This window comes from Bombus vancouverensis, chromosome 2 (assembly GCF_051014615.1).
Source record: "Bombus vancouverensis nearcticus chromosome 2, iyBomVanc1_principal, whole genome shotgun sequence".
Taxonomy (NCBI): domain Eukaryota; kingdom Metazoa; phylum Arthropoda; class Insecta; order Hymenoptera; family Apidae; genus Bombus; species Bombus vancouverensis.
Window position 1 is genome coordinate 2,516,358 of NC_134912.1, and position 23,268 is coordinate 2,539,625.

General features: G+C 38.6%; 1 protein-coding gene and 1 long non-coding RNA gene across 4 annotated transcripts in view; both read right to left on the reverse strand.

Annotated features, from left to right (window-relative positions):
• Window positions 1-23,268, reverse strand: part of blo (bloated) — a 171,679-nt gene that overhangs the window by 18,190 nt on the left and 130,221 nt on the right. The gene's annotated exons all lie outside the window — the stretch shown is intronic.
• LOC143304566 (uncharacterized) lies at window positions 13,682-16,732 on the reverse strand. Its single transcript, XR_013061233.1, has 2 exons — window positions 15,192-16,732; window positions 13,682-15,116 (listed from the first exon to the last, which is right to left on the reverse strand). It is a non-coding gene; the product is annotated as an uncharacterized LOC143304566 (long non-coding RNA).

Here is a 23,268-nt window from a genome sequence, read left to right on the forward strand (position 1 = left end):
TATTTTCTTATACGTGTACTTATTCAAACATAGATCCAAATTTCATAGTTATCTCCATATCTTTCCAGTTTCTCCTTCAAACATTCGTCGCGAGTCGAAAAATACAGAGAGAAGAACAGAATCATGCAATTGAGAAACTAAATCCCAAATAGCGCAAATAGTAAAGTTTCAGTTCTACTGCAATCATATTCACTAGCAGAAGAACCTGGCAAATCGTTTTCCCAGCTAATGGGACATTTCGACCATACGTCGTTACACGTTGACGATATTGTGCTGCCCCATTTCTCGACTAGCAGGCTCTCCTGACAAGATTGAGAAGCGTTTGGGACCATTAAAGAGACGCACAGGTCGAGAAATGGTATTTATTTCAAGGCTTACGTAACTTTCGTACAATTCCTCGTCTTATTACACGTATTCGTCAAGAGATACTCTCCGTGTACCGGTGACGAATACTCATCATTCGACGCGCCGTTTCCGATGGCGCAATCGGCCACAAGGTGTCGGCGATTAGATTGAATTGGGTTGCGGCGGCTGAATTGCCTCGTGCGCTTTTCGATCACGGTTTCCACTCGGTAACTGTGAGAAACCGCTAAACTTTCCTCCTTGCCGGCCAACAGGACTCTTGTTTAATTCCGTAATCAACGAGACCAGAAAGTGAAGTCTTATTAAGATTCAAAGCGGCGACTCCTGGCTCTGCGGCGCTCTCGCACGCGGTCCATTTGCATCGTAGATCTTCACCAACGATACACACAACGATATCTCTTCTCTCTCGCTACGGTCAGTGGCCACCAAAGGGAGAGCTTGCAGTTTTCGAGGACGAGGAAAACAAAGGGACAGAACCGATAGAGGGCAGCATTCGCGCGCTCGATCATCGTGAGGCGATCGAAAACGCGGAATCATTGATCATGGAATTGCCTTTTTCCTATTGGGTCGCGAGTGATTTATTGAGAAGAACGGAGAATGGAATATTATGGAAAATAGTTTTTCCATTCCACGAGTAAAGAAACTTATGTATTTTATCTCCATGCAGAAGAATAAATCGTTGCTTTGCTTTGATAGTGGAACAACTCAAAATATTTCAAATTTGCTTTTATCGAATAAAAGGTCCACAGTATGTTCCTATTTTTATCGTGTAAAACGGTATATTTACAACTCCATCAGTTTTGCGCTAGAAAGAAGAATTATTACTCATGCCGCTATCAACCTGGCCTTAGTTTTACAACACTGGCTCATCTTCAGTTGGTCTGTGACGCTACAGATGGAAGGTGTATCATTTTCGCGAATAATGGCATATCTTGCACTAAGTCATAGTAAGTTACAATGTCGTTGAAATGACTTACGACGATTTCTTTGCGAATTTTAAAACGCTTCTTTCGAATTATCGTATAAATAAGAATGTCATAAAGGTATTGCAACGTATGAGTATGGTTTTAGAGATGTCTAACAAGTTCGTTTGGGTATACATTTTGTCCAATTCTGTCTTTTTAAATGAATTATTCTTTGTTGCAAATTGAGTTAATAACGCTAAGATCCCTAATTGATGCACCTTGGTATGTAACCAATGAAACAATACACCGCGACCTCAAGATACCCACAGTCAAAGAGGAAATAGCAAAATATAGCGACAGATATAGCAAAAGAGTCAATAAACACCGAAACCCCCTAATCACTGGACTACTTGATACGACGGACCAGATTCGCAGGCTGAAGAGGCACTACCCGCTAGACCTAAACGCCAGATTCAATTAGTTATCTAAATTACGTAATATTTACTTATTTATAAATTATACTTACTTATAAATTATACTTATCTATAATAAGTATTAACTTATTATGAATAATCAACCATGTCACTGCGCCACGCCAGAAAAATTACTGAAAATTCTCAACGCGAGAATTGATTGTAATTTTAATAAATAAATAAAAAAAAAAAGTTGAGTTCAGAATCGATCAGATGTTTAGTTTATACAATGTTACAATGTAATAACGTAATTTTATATTACGTAATACACAATAACGTACAATGTTATATTTTAGATATGATTGATATGGAATCGATATTGAAGGTCAGGATAGCTACTATAGTTCGCAATGAGAAGTGTTCGAAAGAATGTTTGCCATTTGTATCCCAAGTTCACATAAAACAAATATTTTATCTACATATTGAAAGCATTAAATTTGTTTAAATCATTTGATTTAATTGAATAATTGATGTGTCTTCTTACGCGTTCCTTTCTATTTCAACGCAAAAGAATTTTATGGAATAAATACACACATCGTCTTTCAAACTGAAATCCTACCAGCATAATTATACATCTATTGATATTTCAATCTCACAGAACATCTAAATATCATTTAATCGATGCTTTCTAAATCTTTCACAATCTTCAGCGTGCATTTTGACACGTTCACTCTTCCCATTTCGCCTCACGTTTGACATTAACACTCGAACTCACGTGTGTGTTCATCTACGTTCCCAAAAAGAGTAAAAAATCATCGAACCCGGCTTTGCATCGGTGCACTCTACGAAAGAGATACGAACACCGCACGATGATCGTTAGAGGATCTTCAGGCTTAACTAACTGCGTTCCTTATCTAAATGGCAATAATAATTGGCTGCGAAGCATATCCCGTATCGATACTCGGCTAACGTATGATGCATCGGCATGGGAACAATGCACCGTCAAACTTACAGCGTTTGTTGGAGAAAAGACGTAGTATGGAGATGATAGGTGCGAGGTACGCGTTCCTCAAGCGAAAGGGAGATAATCGGGAATTATCATTCGCGTCTAATCGATAATAGTCCCTGTTTGCTGAACAACTCTTGTTGACATTGCACTGTATCGTATTATCGAGCTTAAATTGGACGCAAAAGTATATTACCGTTTTAAAGTACGTGATACATGCACACTTTTTGCTTTTGATAGAATACAATATAGTTATAAAATTTCGGACGATTTATTCTAAGCGTTAGATATTATTTTATAAATCTAATAATCTAGGAATAGTGAAATTTTGATAGTAGCGGATGTTAATTCAACATCATTCTTAATTCTTCGAAAAACGCGTTATGTTTTTAGTGGAGAAAGACATTAACTCGACATCTAGATTGTCACTCTTGAAAATAACGTAAGTATCGTATTGCATTTATGCGAAAAATAAATTATAATTATATTTATTAAGTTTAAAATGCACGTACGTGTAATTCCGTTATTAGAGAAACTTTTGTTTAAAGCATAACCCAGTTAGCAGGTTAAAATATAATGAACAATAAAAAATGTAAAGAAACAAGGTCGATCATTGGAAACAGTGGAAACATTTCCACGTTTATTTATTTCGTATAATTTTCCCGATAGTTAATCTCCGGAGCTCGATGTAAATCTGTTCTTGGAGCGAGAAAATGAGAAAGAACGATGTACGGAGTCGACGATGGCGGGACGTGCGTTCGCAATAATGCCTTTCATACGTCTTTAGCATCCAGCAAACACGTGCACGCAGTAACCGCAGGTAAGTTGTTGTCCTAGTTTATTTTACGAGGAGGAGCATTCACGTATATGATACGCGTATTAAAGACGAACACTTTGCTTCGGAGTGTCGTATGAAGATTTCCAGGAAACGCTTCGGTATCGCGTATTTACGAAGAGCTGGATACCTTTGAAAAATTATATCAGATGCTCTCGCAGACACAACGTGCGCCTCGTACAAGAGCCGTGTAATTGCTATGCCGGCCACGATTCGCGTTTGACGCAAGAAGCGAGTACATTTTTTACAATTTGGAATGTACTTGATACGAGCAGCCGCTGAGATTTAGTGATTTTATACGGAGCGACAATTTAGTGGAGACAGGGATTTAGTGACTTTTATGATATTCTAGCGTGAAGCTAGCGATTTCGATTAGAAAGTAATATAATTTTATGAAAGTACAAATCCAATGGAAATGATCATATCCGAGTTCAACGATTTCAAAGATGGCTCAGATTATTATAGATTAGACATATAACTATTACATATATTGGAAACATAGTGAAAGTGGATACCCTAAATTTCAGTGAACTTTTATGGAAATTTAGTAGAAATAGGAAATATAATATCCGACGAATTAAATATCATATTAAAGATTTCATGGATATTTAACGGGAATGAAAATTTAAAATTCAATGACAGAACCATAATAAATATATTCGTCATATTCGAGGATCTAGCTGGATCGGTTTTTAGAGATTTAACAATTTCGAATAACGTATGATTGATAGGATTAGATATGACATATATCGAGGCTATAGATATTTTCATATATTTCAACGTACGAGTGAAATTAACGACGATGTTACTATATTTCAAGTCAATTTTCATGCTTCCTATCGGAATGTGATATTCCTATAGACTTGAATGACGTAAACTGAATGAGATAGCGAGTAGACGATCGGTATTCCAAGCGGGCAGCTAATTAGTAAAACGAATCGCGTAACGTTTGTGCCAATTAGCGCATAGGCAAGCGTAACAATAGTATCGCAATCGTGGCTAGCAAAGTAATCGAGAGACATGCTTGGTTACGTTACAGTTTACAATAACCTGTATACAATAACGCTTTATTTTCAAGGAAAAGTGATATTACGTTACCCTATCCACTTAAAATAGCGAGAAATATACGCGGTCATTGGCTTCCGATATTCTATTTCTTTATTCGCATAGAACGCCGTTCCAATGATCACTAGCTTCGCTGCTTTTATTACCCGTAATTTTCTACTTTTAATTTATTGACCGGGGATATAATTCGTCATTCAAATAATGTTGGTTGGTAACTGGTGGTACAAGCGGAAAGGGGGTGATTCTATGCGAAAAAAGAAGTCGAAAATATAGAATAACAATTTTTTTTTTTTATTTTTCATTTTTCCATCGAGACAACGATCTACAGTGAGATCCATTATAACGAGATGTGATAAAGTGCACGCGTACCGAGCGAAAATTTAAAGTCGATTTTCTCGAAAACAAAGCCTCAAACGAAAAATTTTTATTCCATATTTTCTATTCTATATATTCTATATTTTCTATTATTCTATATTTTATTATCTTATCAGCTGTAAAACACGTGTTCGTTGTAGCAACACTGAAGACCAGAGTTTCCTTATACCAGAGTATAAGGACAACTTGATGAACATAATGCGTCAACAACTAGTAAATACTCGGCGGGTTCGCTAGCTACGCTCGTAAAGGGCGTATGCGGTAGTAATATGTCGCGAGTTCGAGACCACTCCTGGGCAAGCCAAGGTGGAAAACCAAATATGATCTTAGAAGTATATACAACGGGCAAGTGGGGCCCCCCCCTTGCCTACTATGTTGTTGTGCTTTCTATGAGTGTTTGGGAAGTACCCCCGGAGATACGGTTTCACTCGTTGCTGAACTACACCTAGGCCCGCCCGTGGGGTTTTAGCCGATAAAAATCCGCGGGATTTCCCCACGTAAAAAAAGGGGTTTTTTTTTCTTTTTTTTTTAATTTTTCCATCGAGACAGCGATCTACAGTGAGATCCGTTATAACGTACCACAGGCGTACCGAGCGAAAATTCAAAGTCGATTTTCTCAAAAACAAAGCCTCAAACGAAAAATTTGTATTGTATATTTTCGACTTCTTTTTTCGCCTAGAATCATCCCCTTTCCGCTTGTACCACCAGTTACCAACCACCCCGTATAATTCTTTTATTTAGACATCTGTTGTTGTTACGTATAGGTAGTAAACCCTTATTAGATTACATTTATATGTATTAGATCATGCCATAAGTTCGTGCCGACTTTATAAACATACGGCGATAAGGGACTAATGCACTTGAGCTTAGCTGATCGAGAACAGGCTAGAGCAGATTTTCGTGGGTATAAGATCGTAATATAGTGAACATAGTGACTTCTAACAGTAAAAAATCACGAGTGAAATGCGTATCCATTTTCGACATCTCATGTTATATGAATTTCGGAAAGGAAGTTCTGTAACAATTGCCACGAAAGACATATGTGCTGTTTACGGAGAAAATGCGCTTTCATCTTGCACCTGTAGGAAGTGGTTCCAACGTTTTAGAGCTGGGAATTTCTGTTTAGAAGACGAGGAACGCTCCGGGCGTCCTCCTCAGACAGACGAAGATAAAATTCGGGATCTTGTTGAAAAATCACGAAGTTCGACAGTTTGAGAGATGTCAAATGTTCTGAAAATACCTAAGACAACGATTCATAGGTGTTTAAAAAGAATAACATATATAACCGCTCGAAAAACGGCACGAACTTATGGGATGACCTAATATTTGGGAAATCTAAAGTTGACTTAACTGAAATTGATCGGTCTTTGTTATTAATTTCTAATTTCATAATTATCGAAGCTTTTATGGACGGAACATTAAAGGACGACCCGGTTAACAGGTTAAAGAAGATAAAATATTGTAAAGTTTTGACTTTGTATGTTTAGGAAGAAGCAAATGTATTAATGTTTGCGAACCTCAAAAATATTTGGAAACGCGGTTTAAAGACTATAGAATAAATATTTGCTTTTTCTCGCGTGTTATTCTATCTTAAAAGCGAAAAAACTTCGTCAGCCGACTTGTACCACTCAGACAGAGTGTATACTTTCCTTTTTGTTCTTCTTTCAGTTGATTCATCGAGTATACCTTTGTAGTAGACAAATATTGGAATTGATCTCGATACTTCTGTGGCTAAACTACACATTTTGCAAATTTGAAAGTTATTGTTCAGAAAGTCACATTTATTCTGTGCAAATGATAAATATATGAAATAGAAAAGAAAACATAGTATAGCAAATATTTTCTTCATTTTATCCCCTCTTTGCACATACCTAAATTTCGATGGCGCATCTCAAAATTTATTCGATACACAAAAAGTCGTCAATAGCAAATCAAAACGTACAATGTACAACCAATTAATCCCATGCATATTCAACCTCTTATTCACCTTCGTACCATCAATCCTAGTAATCCGATCACAAATACCCATTTATCTGCCTAAAAAAAAAAAAAAAAAAAAGGAGAAAAAAAACCACATTCCACTTCACTTTGACGAAAGAAAAAGCCACGTGCACATTAACGCTGGTGCACACTGATATCTCAATTTTCATTCAACAGCCACGTTCCAGCGGCCCAGCAGTACGAACGGCGGCATCTCCTGCGCGATCCTTGGCAACCTCGGTTCACGTTAATTATCGTAAAAAGCCACGCGCCTCCGTTCAACCAGCAGGTAGATCGTATTTCCCCAACTGTGTGTAGATCGCGCGTCCTTTTGTCAGCGGGTAGATAACGCAGGGCCCCGTGGTAGCCACTTAACCGTACGATCGATCGCTTCTTCGACCGCGTAGTTTCACCTGGACATCTCTCCTCCTCCTCCTTACCCCCTCATGCCTCACCTCCTACGTTCCTATCCCTTCAAGCCCGGGTAATTGAGTTCGGCGAGTGCATGCCGACAAAGTAAACCGTGCCGAGCCATCACCGACGACGTCCTGCGGCCGTTGTGTCTCATAAAGATTACACGGTGCACGAGTTTCCATAAATATTCATGCTTCCATAATTATCCCTCTCCGTCCCGCGCGATCGTTCAGTAACGATCGTTCAATGAGATTCAGATTTACCGACTACAGGAATATCGGACCGATTTTTAGCCATTTCGCATTTATTTCACAGATCTTGAGCATTGTGTTTGTAAATGTCGAAGGGTAACTGGCCTTGCGTTTTGGAAATTATTATTTTACGATCAGGTAAAGTCACTTTCCATTTCAAAGTCTATGTTCTTGCAAAGTCTATTTGTCGTCGATTTCGTTACATTTGACACTGCGAACTTTTTTTTTTTTGATGCGGCATTCGCGGGTGCAAGAGTGCACAGAGTGAGAGTTCCATATTTTTAATTATATTCAGAGAAATACGGATTTGTATCAATATACGTAGTCCAGTCGTAGTAATGGAATAGAAGTTTGGTTGTTTCGGGATCAATAAGTGAAATATTTTTAATATTCAAGTGAAATTATATCGAGAACAGAGTAGGTCGAGTAGGTGTACTACGTACTATGTAAAAGTTTTAAACTATCTGCTATAACGATTTCGTAATGATAACTACTCATAGTTTTAGGAAATAGTCGTACATGGTGTTACGAGGAGATATCATCGACTATAATGTGACTGCGGATTATGCATTTGTGATAAATAAATGTAAAATATTCAAAGCAAGATGACTTAAAAACAATATAAATAAAACTTATGAATGAAATTATGAGGTATATATTTATATAAAATTTATAATATTCAGCATTGTATAACATTACATTTATTCTACCCATCGTATACTCAATTTTGTCTGTATGTAAAGAATCTTTTGTTCTATTATTCAGTCGTACGAATCGAAGAATTTGCATAAATTGATCTTTAAGCATTGTGATCGAGAAGAAAACAGGTCCACATTTCTTGGACCATAAATAACAAGCTTTTAATGATTTTGTTTCATATGCTTCTTGAGCATACAAAATTGCAATAAAAGCAAGTAACTCGGTAATTGAAATTGTCCAATCATTTCTTAAAACACGACATACCTCTGCTTCGGTACAAGATTTTATATGTTCCAACATGTTTCTGTTGATTATCAAGTGGAAGACACTGTTTACACTACCTGTCACCACGTTCCTTTTTGTGCGAATAATTGGAAATAGGCTGATTTAGTAAGAGACGACCTATTCACCCAATATTTATTAATTAATTAAATATTAATTATTAAATATGGAACAACTTGGAAGAAATTGGAAATAGACGGTTCTAGTGGTAGACGACCTATCCACCCAATATTTATTAATTAATTAAATATAAATTATCCCAAAATTTGGATGCAGTTCGTGATACAGAAATTGCGGTCGATGGAACAGCTTGGAAGAAATTGGAAATAGACGGTTCTAGTGGTAGACGACCTATTCACCCAATATTTATTAATTAATTAAATTTATTTTTAATTTATTAATTAATTAAATTTCCAATTTCTTCCAAGCTGTTCCATCGACCGCAATTTCTGTATCACGAACTGCATTCAAATTTTGGGATAATTTATATTTTATTAATTAATTAAATATTGGGTGGATAGGTCGTCTACCACTAGAACCGTCTATTTCCAATTTCTTCCAAGTTGTTCCATCGACCGCAATTTCTGTATCACGAACTGCATTCAAATTTTGGGATAATCTGAGAATGTTTGTGTCATTCTTAGACTCAGACTCGCATGGGAGATGCATCCTTTTCCTGCTGTGACAAAAATTCCGGAGATCTTCCTATCCGACGATTCCTCTGTTTTTCGCTTTCATCTGATTCGAGGATCTCAAATTCATCCTTGTTTTGAAATTACTTATTTTCATTCTCTTCGTAGCTTGTGTTAGAGCACTCCTCGCTTATATCGACTATTTTTTGCAATGTGTTATCTTCTCTTCTAGACATATTCGAACGCATAAATGACAAGGGCTATTTGTCAAAACGGTGAACAGTTGAATTTCACAATAATAAATTCACAATAATTCGCAACTTTACAATAATATTACTGATGCTCAAAATGCACTAGTATTTTCTTCTCGAGTGTACGGACTAATAATAACTGAAACTTCGAAAACGTCTTCATACTACGACTGCAATTCATACACCGAGTTTTGTTTTTTCTTCTAATGCTTATCCCTTTTCTGCAAAAAGGATTTTCCAACGTAAATACGTAGGACATAAAATGGTGACGCCGTCTCACCCACTTGAAATGCGAGAAATCAGGTTCGAAGTATCGTCGTTGCATTGTTTACGTTTACTTTTTTCAGGAACTAACTCTTTTATCGCGTTTATATCTATTATAGTGGCAGTGCTTACTTTACGATTGCGTCAAATTGACGCGTATCCGTAGAGACAGGTACATCACACAGAAAACTTCAAAACTAGAAAGCTTCGAAGAAAATGAATTTCGATATACAGGGTGGTTGGTAATTGGTGGTACAAGTGAAAAGGGATTCTACGCGAAAAAAGAAGTCGAAAATATACAATAAAAATTTTTCGTTTGAGGCTTTGTTTTCGAGAAAATCGACTTTGAATTTTCGCTCGGTACGCCTGCGGTACGTTATAACGGATCTCACTGTAGATCGTTGTCTTGATGGAAAAATTAAAAAAAAAAAAGAAAAAAAACCTCTTTTTTTACGTGGGGAAATCTTCACCGACACCCTTATCTCATCGCACGGGACGGGACAAAGGTGCCGGCGGATTTTTATCGGCTAAAACCCCACGGGCGGGCCTAAGGTGTACGAGTGACCGTATCTCCGGGGGTACTTCCCAAACACTCATAGAAAGCACTACAACATTATAGGCAAGGGGGGGGGGCCCACTTGCCCGTTGTATATACGTTCTAAGATGATATTTGGTTTTCCACCTTGGCTTGTCCAGGAGTGGTCTCGAACTCGCGACATCTTATTACTACCGCATACGCCCTTTACGAGCGTAGCTAGCGAACCCGCCGAGTATTTACTAGTTGTTGACGCATTATGTTCATCAAGTTGTCCTTATACTCTGGTATAAGAAAACTCTGGTCTTCAGTGTTGCTACAACGAACACGTGTTTTACAGCTGATAAGATAATAAAATATAGAATAATAGAAAATATAGAATATATAGAATAGAAAATATAGAATAACAATTTTTCGTTTGAGGCTTTGTTTTCGAGAAAGTCGACTTTAAATTTTCGCTCGGTACGCGTGCGGTACGTTATAACGGATCTCACTGTAGATCGTTGTCTCGATGGAAAAATTAAAAAAAAAAAAATTAAAAAAAAAAGATTTTATTCTACATTTTCGACTTCTTTTTTCGCGTAGAATCACCCCCTTTCCACTTGTACCACCAGTTACCCACCATTCTGTATATTCGTCTCGTTAAATAGATAAAAGTCAGTACAAATGTTAGAAGAAAAATGTAAACGGTTTGTGTGCTTTTCCTCGTGAAATTCGAAATGCGTAAAAACGACGTGGCTCGTAAACCTACTGACATAGAAACCATCTTTTTAGCTGTATTCATAAGAATATAGGCGGGGCAGTTAGCTACGCTCGTTAAGGCCCAGAACTGAAGACGACGCGTCGCGAGTTCGAATCCTCGGCATATAGAGGAGGACAATTAGCAGAGGACTGTGAAAGTTTCTTATTAAAAGAAACATACAACATTTATTACATAAGAATATAAATTGTGTATCATAATTATAAAAGATTCGGAGCGAGACTGAGTCACGAAAATTACAGAGATAGTACTCCAGTCTGTTAACTGTTTGTGATTATTTCGCACGCTGAGGGATCGTGTTACGCTTGTTCGTTTTGCACGCGCGAGAGATCGACAGTCGAGGATACCGGCAGGATTTACGTCTCGCTTCTTTTCGTTGTGGGAGAAAGTGTTTCTGGGCGAGAAGGGGACAGGTTACGCCGCTCGTTTCCTTCGGAACACTTTTCTTCCCGGCGTTATCATCGGCGTATGATTAACGAGGCCGCGGCGTGATTAATTCCAAGAATATCGAGGAGGTAATGAACCGCTAGAAAGGTTGGAGGTTGAATATTGCTCGGAGTTTGCACCAACTTCCGGAAGTTGCCGGCTTTTCGGGAAGATAATTGATGAATGCGCTGTATATGGATGGCGAAATTAAGGGAGGCAGAATCTAACTTATATTCTGATTGCGCAATATTGTTTAGTAATGGTTTAGAGATTAATTAGTTTGTGGATTTTTGCGAATAATTCGCTCGTATTGATAAGTAGGTTTTGTAAGAACGTAAACCTTGAAATGGGAAGTGAACACATACCACGAGCGCCACGTGAAAAAAGAAAAAAGGAAAAAACGATTAGAAAGAAGAAGATTAAAGGCATGTTATAATAATTCTTAACAAGTAGTTGATTCCTAATAAATTCTATTATAACGTGACAAAACTTTTACGTTTCTCTTAACACAGGGTATCTCTTTAATTAAAACATGTTCTACCATAAATGCTAAGTAACATGGCTGAACCTATAAAACAACTAATATCCCTATATGTAACTCTACACTGTAAAAGTCACTAGATACAACGTTATTCCCCAAAAACGTATATCATCAATCAAACGATCTACGAAGAAAGACCCGTAGATAGACGTTGGGAAGCCATGAAAATGTAAGTTTTTAATTACGCGCAGTCGTAAAGCCGGCGAATGTGGTAATTTTAGTCGCGTAGACGGTTGGCGCACAGTCTATCAAAGAATTTGTCCGGCGGTCAGGAAAGCCACGGGAGGAGATAAACCGTGCACGATATATCGTGCTAATTCAATGTCTTCCCCGGCGCATTTACTTTCGTTGCAGCTGGCCGGCTTGGCATTCCGATTGCAAAGGGCAACGAAACGAGAAAAGAAAGGGAAAAAGAACGAAATGGACAGGTCTGCGGTCTCCGCGCGGCGCAACTTATGTTTCTTCGAGACAGGTCAGTTACACCGCACGAAAACGTATACCTGTCTCCTCCTCTCTTTCTTTCTCTTTCTCTGTGTATATACGCGCGTGTCCATATTGGTGTCTCGAACCACAGGAATTGCTTTGAAAGACACGATATATTGCGTCACGGGAAAGGAAGGAGCACACGAGTGTGCGGTCGAGATCGTGCTCGTAGGCCGGGGAACGGCCTTTAGGAAGTGCGAAGGAGAGCTGGCGGTACTTCAACTACCTGTAACCACCTGTAACTACCTGTAATAACCTGCTTTTCTTGCAACACTTTCACGTTCAGACGGGATGGACTTTCGATGGATCTCCGATGTGTCGTCATCGCGTAACGAGCTCTCGGTTTTCACGGTGAGCTAGAGAACTCTCTTTCGATTCTAACGTCATATCGTCGATCAAGTATCATTATTAAGATGAGTGGAATTATTCTCGCTATGTTCTCTGGCGGAGTAGTACCAATATGGTAGCAGAGAAAAGGAGCAAATTTTCCTTTCCCCTTTGTCATTTAAACAGGATGCAAAAATGATATGTGTATGTATTACAATTTATAAAAAAGAAATTGAAGATAATTTTTACCGATTATGAGTAAATTTTCCTTTCCCTTTGTTATTGAAACAGGATGTACAAATGATATACGCATTCCGGTTTAAAAAGAAGAAGGTGAAGGTAATTTTTACCGATTACGAGCAAATATTCCTTTCCCTTTGTTATTTAAACAGGATGTACAAATGATATATGCATTCCAGTTTAAAAAGAACAAGACGAGGATCACTTTTATCGATCCTTTTTTGTTTCGCTGGTTACACGCCTTCTTTACAGTGCTAATAAGATAGCGCATCCCAACGCTACAAAAAAGAAAAAATGACGGAGGCATATCCTTTATCTTTCTTGCCTCCGGTTAAAAGAAATGTAATCACGTATTGCCATAAATACGATTACATGGATAGTACAACTCCTTGGATTTCTTCCATGGAACCCACGAAGGCGCCTGATATGAGCTTCTGTGGTAAATTACCTGAACGTGGTAACAAGACGCGAATCAGAAGCAAAAACGACGCGTTTCGCACACAGGCAGTAACGATTAGCGACAGTTTGCTCAAGTCATTCTCCGGTGGACAGATCCTATTCATGTTTCAACCAGCCAACTACTGATGACTTTTCATGCATATAAAAATAAACGACGTGCTCCTGATTTTTCCTGTTATTTTTTTTCCTTGTTTTTCTTTAGTTTCTTCTCCTTGCTCCTTGTTCCACCCTCTACATAAGCCTGTCTCTTCCTCCTTATTCCCTTGTGTATTTCTTTGAGCCGATGCCCGCCGCACAATTTGCGCTCACGAGCCTAATGCTTCCCGGCATTATGCTAATTTCTTCCATCGAGGCTCCGAGATATTTGCGCAATTGAAGAGTTTACTACGTGAAGACGCGTTTGCGACCTACCTTCGCGTCGTAGTTTTTACTTAATTATGTGGACAAGCGGATCTCTTGGTCTCTCGCGTGTATCAGCTGTATCGTTACAAGCGTATTGTAAGTCTACTATTTACACTTAGAGATATCGCTCGATGCGAAGAAATGTATGTCTTTTTAGGAGAAACTGGTGTTCTCTAGTTCTATTCCAACGTAGTTCAGAATAATGCTAACGACTTCTATTTAACCTATTAACCGGAGAAGATGAGTATATTTTACTTTGGAGCAATCTTACCGCATTTATCACAGATCTAAGAAAATTTCAAATTTCTAGCAAACAGTTATACGCTATATATATAACTAAAATATGAAACGCGAGAAACTTCGATATTTTAACATTTCTTAAAAGATGAGAATACACTAGACGAGTGGTTCAACTAAGGAGGACGTTATAACAATTATGACTTTTACAAAAGGAAATCTCCAGATGTGGCAATCACTGGTCATCATTAAAAGTCAATTTTACCATCTTCGTATGAATTTGTCATTGATATTCCACCAGAGTCGAAGTTTCTTTGCGAGAAATAGCTGTTTCATGGAGAACATGGGAACACTGTGAATGTTGTTGGAAAGCACGCGAAACAAACTGAGGAGGCGTGACTGTTGGAAAGATGCTAGGGATTTAAAAGACCATCCACGGAACAGAGACGTTCCAGGTGGTCGTGACAGCGACTTCAGGGAAGAGGATTGGTTCTCCGAGAGCTGTTGATGCGAACCCAGTACGTAGCCCCGAGGGTTCGAATCGTGCTCAACGTAGAATGTTGGCGCGAGCATCGCTTATTATCATATCCGGACGTTTCCTAGAGCTAGAGGAAACCTTCCAACTGGAAGGTATGCCGGAGAGCTCTAGAAAGTAATCTCTCGCGTGCCACACGAAACTTGGCACCGGTCATAATGCTTTTCGCGCAATTTCTGATGGCTTATTCTCGGGGAAGCTACGTTTCCCCGTTACGGAGAAATCCATGCAACCAACTTCTTCAACCAGTCTCTATCCCTTTAGCTTTATAATCTTCTTGATGTGGATAATTGTGCGTGAAATATTAAATTTTAAGGAATCGCCTTTCTATCACAAAATAGGGAATATTTATAATGTTACTAAGGCTGGTAATGTTAGTAAGACAGACATACGCTACCGTTCGTAAGTATGCGAACACTTCAGCCGATTTTTTCCTCTGTAATATCAGTATAATAGAGTAGGTTAAAAAATTAATGAAATGCACATCCATTTCGCAAAATAGGATAAATACCTGACACGGCTCGTCACGTTCATAGATTTTTCGAAGCAAAACAAAGGGTGCATCGTGTATAAGATTCGTCGACTCATCGTGCAAATACCTCGTTTAGCGTTTTTCCCAAGCAAGGTTGGACGCTCTGATCTTCGCCGACGAAAGATGATTCTCATAGAGCACATGCTCCGTCACTGTCGTTTCACCACAAGTCATTTTTTGTCGCTCGTGTTTTCTAGATTTTAGTCCGAGCTATAGTTGCCTACCCTCTTTTCATCGTCAAGGTTGGGTAAATAATGGCATTTTGCTAGTTAACAGCTGCATCGTCATCGTCGTCATCGATGAAAAGAATACTCTGCTTCAACGATGCTATTTTTATCTCTTTTATGCGTTGACACGCCGTACATTCTATTCTTTATCTCTAAGTACGTACTTAGCAAAGTAAACTATTTTACGCTTCTTTCATACTTAATTGTAAGAATAACGAAATTCCCAGTGATGAATATTTTTCAATTTAATACCAACATTCCATGAATTTCAATATGAATATTCAATTACGTTCAGTTGCTAATTTTTTCCAACTTAAAACTATGCATGTATCGTGAAATTTCGTTGTTAATCATCGTTTCTTGCCGGAGAGAAGGCAGATATAGAGCTGTAAGAGGAATGTCGGTGACAGTGCACTCGATGTCACTTCTTTCGCTTTTTGCAGTGATTTTGCGTTGTTGCGCGCCACAGCCGCCACGCGCTTTTCGTTTTTTACGCGATCGGTATACTCAGGGAGACCTTGATCGAACGGACGCGATGGCGCAGAACGGGTCTGCGGGCATTATCAATCACGGGCTTAATGGTAGCTTCAAATGCATCCTCTATCTAACCCAACCCATGGTCTTATATCGCATTGCGGACGAACGGATCTTTGTGCCTTGCTATTTGCCGTCTTGCGCGGGCTCCGCGCCAGCTCTATGAATCCACGTAAACATTATTATAGTTTTAACGTTATCTGTTTCGTATCTCGACACTAGCGGCAACGTTACTGCATGGAATATTCAGCTATTCATAATTTAAATGACTACACGATAACGCTTTATTCAGTATTATCAGATGTAGCTATTAGACAATTATTGTCATTAATATGTCAAACGTTGCATATAATTGTTTAAACAATCGGTTTATGATAACTGAACATTAATTTATAAGAATTACGGTGAAATGACTTTTGTAAAAGACATTAGAATTAAAATTCCCAGTAAATGTGCTTAACGCATTAACACATCACTGTTAATAGATACAAGATTATGAAATCTCTTCAAAAATAACCTTAGAGTAGGATGAGCTAGGGTCATTGATATCTGTAGGATGTTTGATTTAAGTAAGCAATTTGCCTGGTAATTATTCAAATTCAGCTATAAACAATTTTTAAATTATTTATATTTGGGAGGAGATACTGAATTTTAAGACATTGAGGCTTAGCTGACTCAAACAATCCTACCTTACTCTATTATTGTAACTACTCTTTACGGTAAATGTATCTTGACATAAGTATCTTCATGGTACTCAAATTACGTACATCACCGTGTGCTTATAATTATCTCCCGTTTCCAACGTTGTTCTAACAGGTAAATAATATTTGAATCCCTCGAAGTCGTCTATTTATATAGCACCTTTTTCCACCCTGTTTCCAAAGCGTCGAGCAAACTTCATAAATCATCGCTTGTTCCTTCTTCCATTCGACTGAAACTCCTAGAGAGGTTATAGCGGCGTTTAGCAGGCACGTGTCCCTGAAAACAAGCCTCGTGCACGGCCGGGAATAGATTATCTCGACGAGTTGCAAGGCCTGGTCAGCATGCAAACGTTATAACACTTTCTATATCTTTCACGGACGGGAGCACGGTTGTTTTTCTACAGACGCGTAACAGATAACGATGGCGATGCGCGCACAACTTGGAACGTATGCGTGCGCAACTTCCATTAAGTCTTTAAGCAGTGGAAAGCATGAAACTATGAATTACTAGCGAGCAGGCCCAGCGGCGGTAATACGGCAACGCCACCTGCCACATGGGGTCGGTTAATGGATTTGCAAAGCGCCAATTATATTTCCGATAGAAGGAACGAGCGCGAACGTCGGGCACCCGAGTGCACGAGCGAGCACACGGCCTCAAGGCGCATTTGCAAACGCGATTGCGCCTCCGTTGCGGTCCCGGTAGCGCTTGTGCGCGCGCGTACCACTGCGCGCGTGGGAAAATCAGCGATTTCTCATGCCGCATAAAACTCTGATACCTTAAAGCCTTTCTTGCGTCGACGAGCCGCGCATTACCGACGCCGTTTTGATTTATTCTCTCGTCCTTTTGTGCTCCGGCTATTGCATCGTGGATTTTCTTTATTATACCAGGCTCGAGGTACGCATACCTTAGACGCGCCTCCAAGCTAAACATGGCCGAGGATGCCCTCCACGATGTTGAGATGCTTGGGAAAATTAAAACTATAATCGAATCTCGGTAACTTGAATTTCCAGGAATAGCAAAATTCTTTGATTTTTCGAGGTTTCATCTTATCGAGTTTTTCGAATAAGGGAGGTTCAACAAATTGGCTTAAAGGGAATTCGTACAATTAATACTTTTCGAGTTGTAGAGATTCTACGAAAGACTTTAACTGTTAAAGTTTAATGATTAATTTACGGTAGACTTTTATTTAGAATACAATTTTCCATTGTAAAATAAATATATATCTATCGTTTCAAATCGCATAGGCAGTGGTGCTTAAACTTTGACTTATAAAAGAAAACTTCGATTTGCAGAGGTTAGACTTCCCTGAATTCGAATATATGGGGTAGTTGGTAATTGGTGGTACAAGTGAAAAGGGGGCGATTCTACGCGAAAAAAGAAGTCGAAAATATAGAATACAAATTTTTCGTTTGAGGCTTTGTTTTCGAGAAAATCGACTTTGAATTTTCGCTCGGTACGCCTGCGGTACGTTATAACGGATCTCACTGTAGATCGTTGTCTCGATGGAAAAATTAAAAAAAAAAAGAAAAAAAAACCCTTTTTTTACGTGGGGAAATCCGGCGGATTTTTATCGGCTAAAACCCCACGGGCGGGCCTAGGTGTAGTAGTCAGCAACGAGTGAAACCGCATCTCCGGGGGTACTTCCCAAACACTCATAGAAAGCACAACAACATAGTAGGCAAGGGGGGGCCCCCCACTTGCCCGTTGTATAATACTTCTAAGATGATATTTGGTTTTCCACCTTGGCTTGCCCAGGAGTGGTCTCGAACTCGCGACATCTTACTACCGCATACGCCCTTTACGAGCGTAGCTAGCGAACCCGCCGAGTATTTACTAGTTGTTGACGCATTATGTTCATCAAGTTGTCCTTATACTCTGGTATAAGAAAACTCTGGTCTTCAGTGTTGCTACAACGAACACGTGTTTTACAGCTGATAAGATAATAAAATATAGAATAATAGAAAATATAGAATATATAGAATGGAAAATATAGAATAAAAATTTTTCGTTTGAGGCTTTGTTTTCGAGAAAATCGACTTTGAATTTTCGCTCGGTACGCGTGCGGTACGTTATAACGGATCTCACTGTAGATCGTTGTCTCGATGGAAAAATTAAAAAAAAAGATTTTATTCTACATTTTCGACTTCTTTTTTCGCGAAGAATCACCCCCTTTCCGCTTGTACCACCAGTTACCAACCACCCTGTATATAATTTAGTTATAGAAGTAAAATAAGTACGAACAAACGTATAGATTTTACTTGTTATTATTGTAATATATCTTCTTAATTTTTAAGTGTACATCTTTCTTCTTATCGTTTTCATATCAGATTTCCTGATAATTACACAGGTACCACTTTCACGTGACGTCAAATAGCTTTTCTTTTTACGTCGCCCAACTCTCTTCTTCAATTCGCCCAACTTTCACTCGTAGCATCCGTCATATAAAATCAGATTTAACGATCGTACGCAAGTTACATAATGCTATTCTGCATTCTCTCTAGGAGATCCCCTTTCTCAATTCGAGAGGCGTTCGCGTGTGCATGTGCATCTTCCCTTTACGATGTCAGAATGCGCGCCAATCGATCACTCCTCGTAACCTTAAGGCTCGATGCGGACGAACTGGTTCTGTCGCGCGAGTATTTCCCGCGCGATTTACTAGTACGCTAAATTATACGAATAAACGCAGACTAGTGATGATTCGCAGGTTCGCGATGGGCTAAAATTGACCGTTTCGTATGTTTCGCGTGTCACTAGACATACTGCAACATTGTAAAGGGTGGATAATAATTGTCGAGAACTGTACATGTAGCATCAGTTAATAACATCACTTAACAATCGATTTCCATAGTTTCTCCTTTTTCCTTGATTAGTTTAACGAGTTTACCAACACATTGAATTTCCATTCGAATGTGTGGTCTACGCAATATGACGAGTCCATAATATCAGGTTGTTGCAAAGTGGTTGAATTTTTAATAAAAGCTCTCAATTGTTTATAACTTTCTTAAAAATAATATTAATTGCATCGTCAATAGATGGTTCAACAGATTCAATACATTTTGACCATTGAAACAAAGTTGCAAGGATAAAATAAAACATAATAAAAAAATAGGACTACCTTACTTCTCGACTAAATGTTAGAAGCCTTTATGAATTGCCATTTTAAAATGATTGAAATTCGTATCATAGTTTTCATAGTTTAGCAATCGAAGTTATTTCTTGATGAATAAAAGTTTTAACAAATTTTGCATCACGAACAACCGGATATAATTCCGTCATTTTGTATTATTCCAAACGATTATGACATTTCTGTTTGAAGGAAAGAAATACGCTATTCATAAGTATCTTAAAAAGGCTGGCGGTACGATTGTTGGAAATTAGTTACAACGAAATCATTAATGATTTCGATTTAGTAATACAGTCAGGATGGAAGATAATTCCGGTAATGATACTAGCCGACCGGTTAACGAGTACAATAATCGATCCCGATTGGCCGAATAATTATTTCGGTAGAGTTCCGACGGCCGGCTGTCTGTAATTTTCGCCCTTAACAATATATCCGTTTGGTCGGTCCACACGAACACGTAGGAGTAGACTATCGAATGGATTTTTTTCTTCGAGCCCCGACAAATAACAGTCGGTACCAATCAGCTGTGATTGGTGCACGGAATAAAATGTGGATATACCTTCGCCCCTCGTCTTTTCCCTATCTCACCTGTGAGAATTCACAGAGCCTCTCCTTGCCCAACGTCAGGTAAATCTTCACAGTGGTGGTATATAATTACTAAGATTATACATATCAACACAACTAGAGCGAAAAACACTGACCCGGTTGTTAAACCGCTGCGTGCGAGTTGTATCGGCTATCCTGCAGATTGGCGAAGTGCGTACTGCTATCCAGCCTGTTGGTAGATACCGACCGGCTGTGTACTACCTTCACTCTTGGTCCTATTTATAACCAAGGATCGAATTCCATCTCGATTGGAAATGGTAACTGGATCGACTCGACTAGTTCGGTCCCTCGGGGATAAAGAAAAAAAGAATTAGTCTTGTTACAGGCTACCGAAAATTCTTTTCGTTTTACTCCTAGTTAAGACTGTTAATTTCCATTTGAACAAGCGTATTTTTTTCTTCTTGTTTTTCCTTTTTTTTCTTTTTTCTATGTTGTTTTCATAGGTAGGCTTTTTTTTTTATTTTTCACATTTCAGGAGGTAATTTTCCCTTCGTCTTAAACTTCTCCTCATTATATTTCGTAAATGTCAAAGATCTAGAGAGACCTAAGACCTAGAAACTGCGTCGCGCAAGTACGGATTCTCACACCCATCATATTTCACTTCTGATCCTGAACACACTTATGTCAAAATCCAGGAGCGAATGGATTTGAACCGCCAACCTGTTTGCAGTCAGCTACAGTAACCACATAGCCACCGTTGTCCTGTTTTGTTACAAACATATAATATGTAATGTAAACATATAATGTCATATAATAGGAGTTCATTCTGATTATAATTCTCTGGTTATAATTTTTCCTTCATATAATATTAGGTTGTATGGTTAGATTTAATCATATCAAATATTAAATAGACGAAATTAATAATAATTCAGTTAACTAAGACTTCGTTTGCTTTAGGAGGTTAAAAGGAGTTCAGAGACCCAGTTAATCAGGAAAACATCGACTGACGCTGACATCGGCGTTACACGCGTGTTATTCCATCTTTTCCGGTTTAGCGCTCGTAAATTATTACGCTCGAGCGACGATCCCTTAAAACACACGACATAACCGGGCATAAATTCCGGTGCACATGTACGCACGCGCGGTACGATACATCGGCGACCCCGATCGGGAAAAACATACCTCCAATTAGAACGCGCTTCCTAGGGCGAATGCCTTTTACTACGCGGCATTATAAATCAGATGATATGTAGCCTGTTCTTGCGCATCTACATTCCTCCTAGGAAGGATTAATTGGTACCTTCGGCTTTTGGTGAAAGTCGTAATTACCATTCGTCGTATGTTCAACATTTTACGAGCTCGTGTCATCTCTTTCTCTGCTAATCGATATTTACGAATACCAAAAAGGATTCAGTGGTTCAATTTAATTTCTTAATGTCGTGCAAGACTTTACTTACGGTCTGCAAATTTATATGAATATTTGATTTAAAGAGAAAATTTCTGGATTAAGTAGAAAATTGAAATTATTATTAAAACTTGTCTTACCAATAAATCTCTAGACCTGTTCGAATGCTTTTCGCAATCACATAATTCTCTAACATGGATAACTAGTCTCGCTTTACATTTTTGTTTGTAAGGAAGGAAAAAAGCAGACCCATCATGACTTCGACGTTCTCCGTTCTCTATTCGTCCTTGTTATCTGGTAGAACGACAAACGGTGGTCCTTGAGGTATAGGAATATTTAAACAATGTTTGAGTGGTGGGAGGAAGGCGACAACGATTCGAAAGGTCTCAAGTGGACTCGGTAAATTATTACAACTTGAAACTTCTAAGATATTTGATCAACATACCGCGCGTGTCAACTCGAGCATCGCATTTGTCCCTGAGCGCAATATACATATATATATATGGCAGCCTTTGTTCACGTTGTGTTCGGATGATCAATATAGTTACATATATATGAAGAAATGATAGCGGCCTACGCATAAAAGCGTATCTGGTCGCATTGAAATCGGGCGATTATCGATCCGGCTCGGAGTTTCTTTTTTTGTTATTCTTGACTCGCTTATCTCGACTTTCTGCGAAAGTAATCATCGCGAAGCACGTCCGCTATGCCCATGCGCATGCGCGGCGAACGCTGCGCGCGCAGCCTCGCGTCAAACGCGAACAAGGGCTATAATATACCTCTCGCGGAGGTATTGTTCGTGATAAAGACCAGAAAGACGTCCCGATGCTTTTCAAGCGAGGACTGTTCGCCGCGATCGTCATAGAACGCCACGTTCTCTTCTTCGTTGAAAGGAAAATCGTCTTCACGTGCCGATAGAGACTTCCTTTTTCGATGAGAAATCGATGGCGCAATCAAATTGCGCGGGAAAAAATAAAGATCAATGGTATTATGCACGACTGTGACGAAGGACAACGAGAGACTTTTTTATGCGGATATCGTGGGAAATGAGAGAGAACGAGATCGTTAGATTGGAATGCTGCTGGGAAGAGAAGTTGAAGTTGTTCAGGAAGTTACTATTGTAGGGCATAGAAGTGGTATACGAACTATCATGTGGTTTCATTAAGGAAGTATCAACTATAAGAAGTTAACAATATTCTGCTAGGATATAGGTATAGATATATATATATATATGTTACAATACACAATATGATTCTTAGAATTTCATTCTTTGGGTTTCCTTTTATTGACCTGTATAACAAGAGCAACTTTCACATAACATTTTCAACAATTTGTACTTCTTAATTTATGGAGCTGATACTTCTATATTGTATAATATATTTTAAACTCTATGTTGTTATAAAAAGTTGTGTTTTTGAAAAGATTCTTTGAAGTTAGTTGTAAAATGAGTTCATAATCATAGAAACTTATTCTCTATTAAATATCTTTATTAGTATCTTTGTTTCTCTATTATTCTTC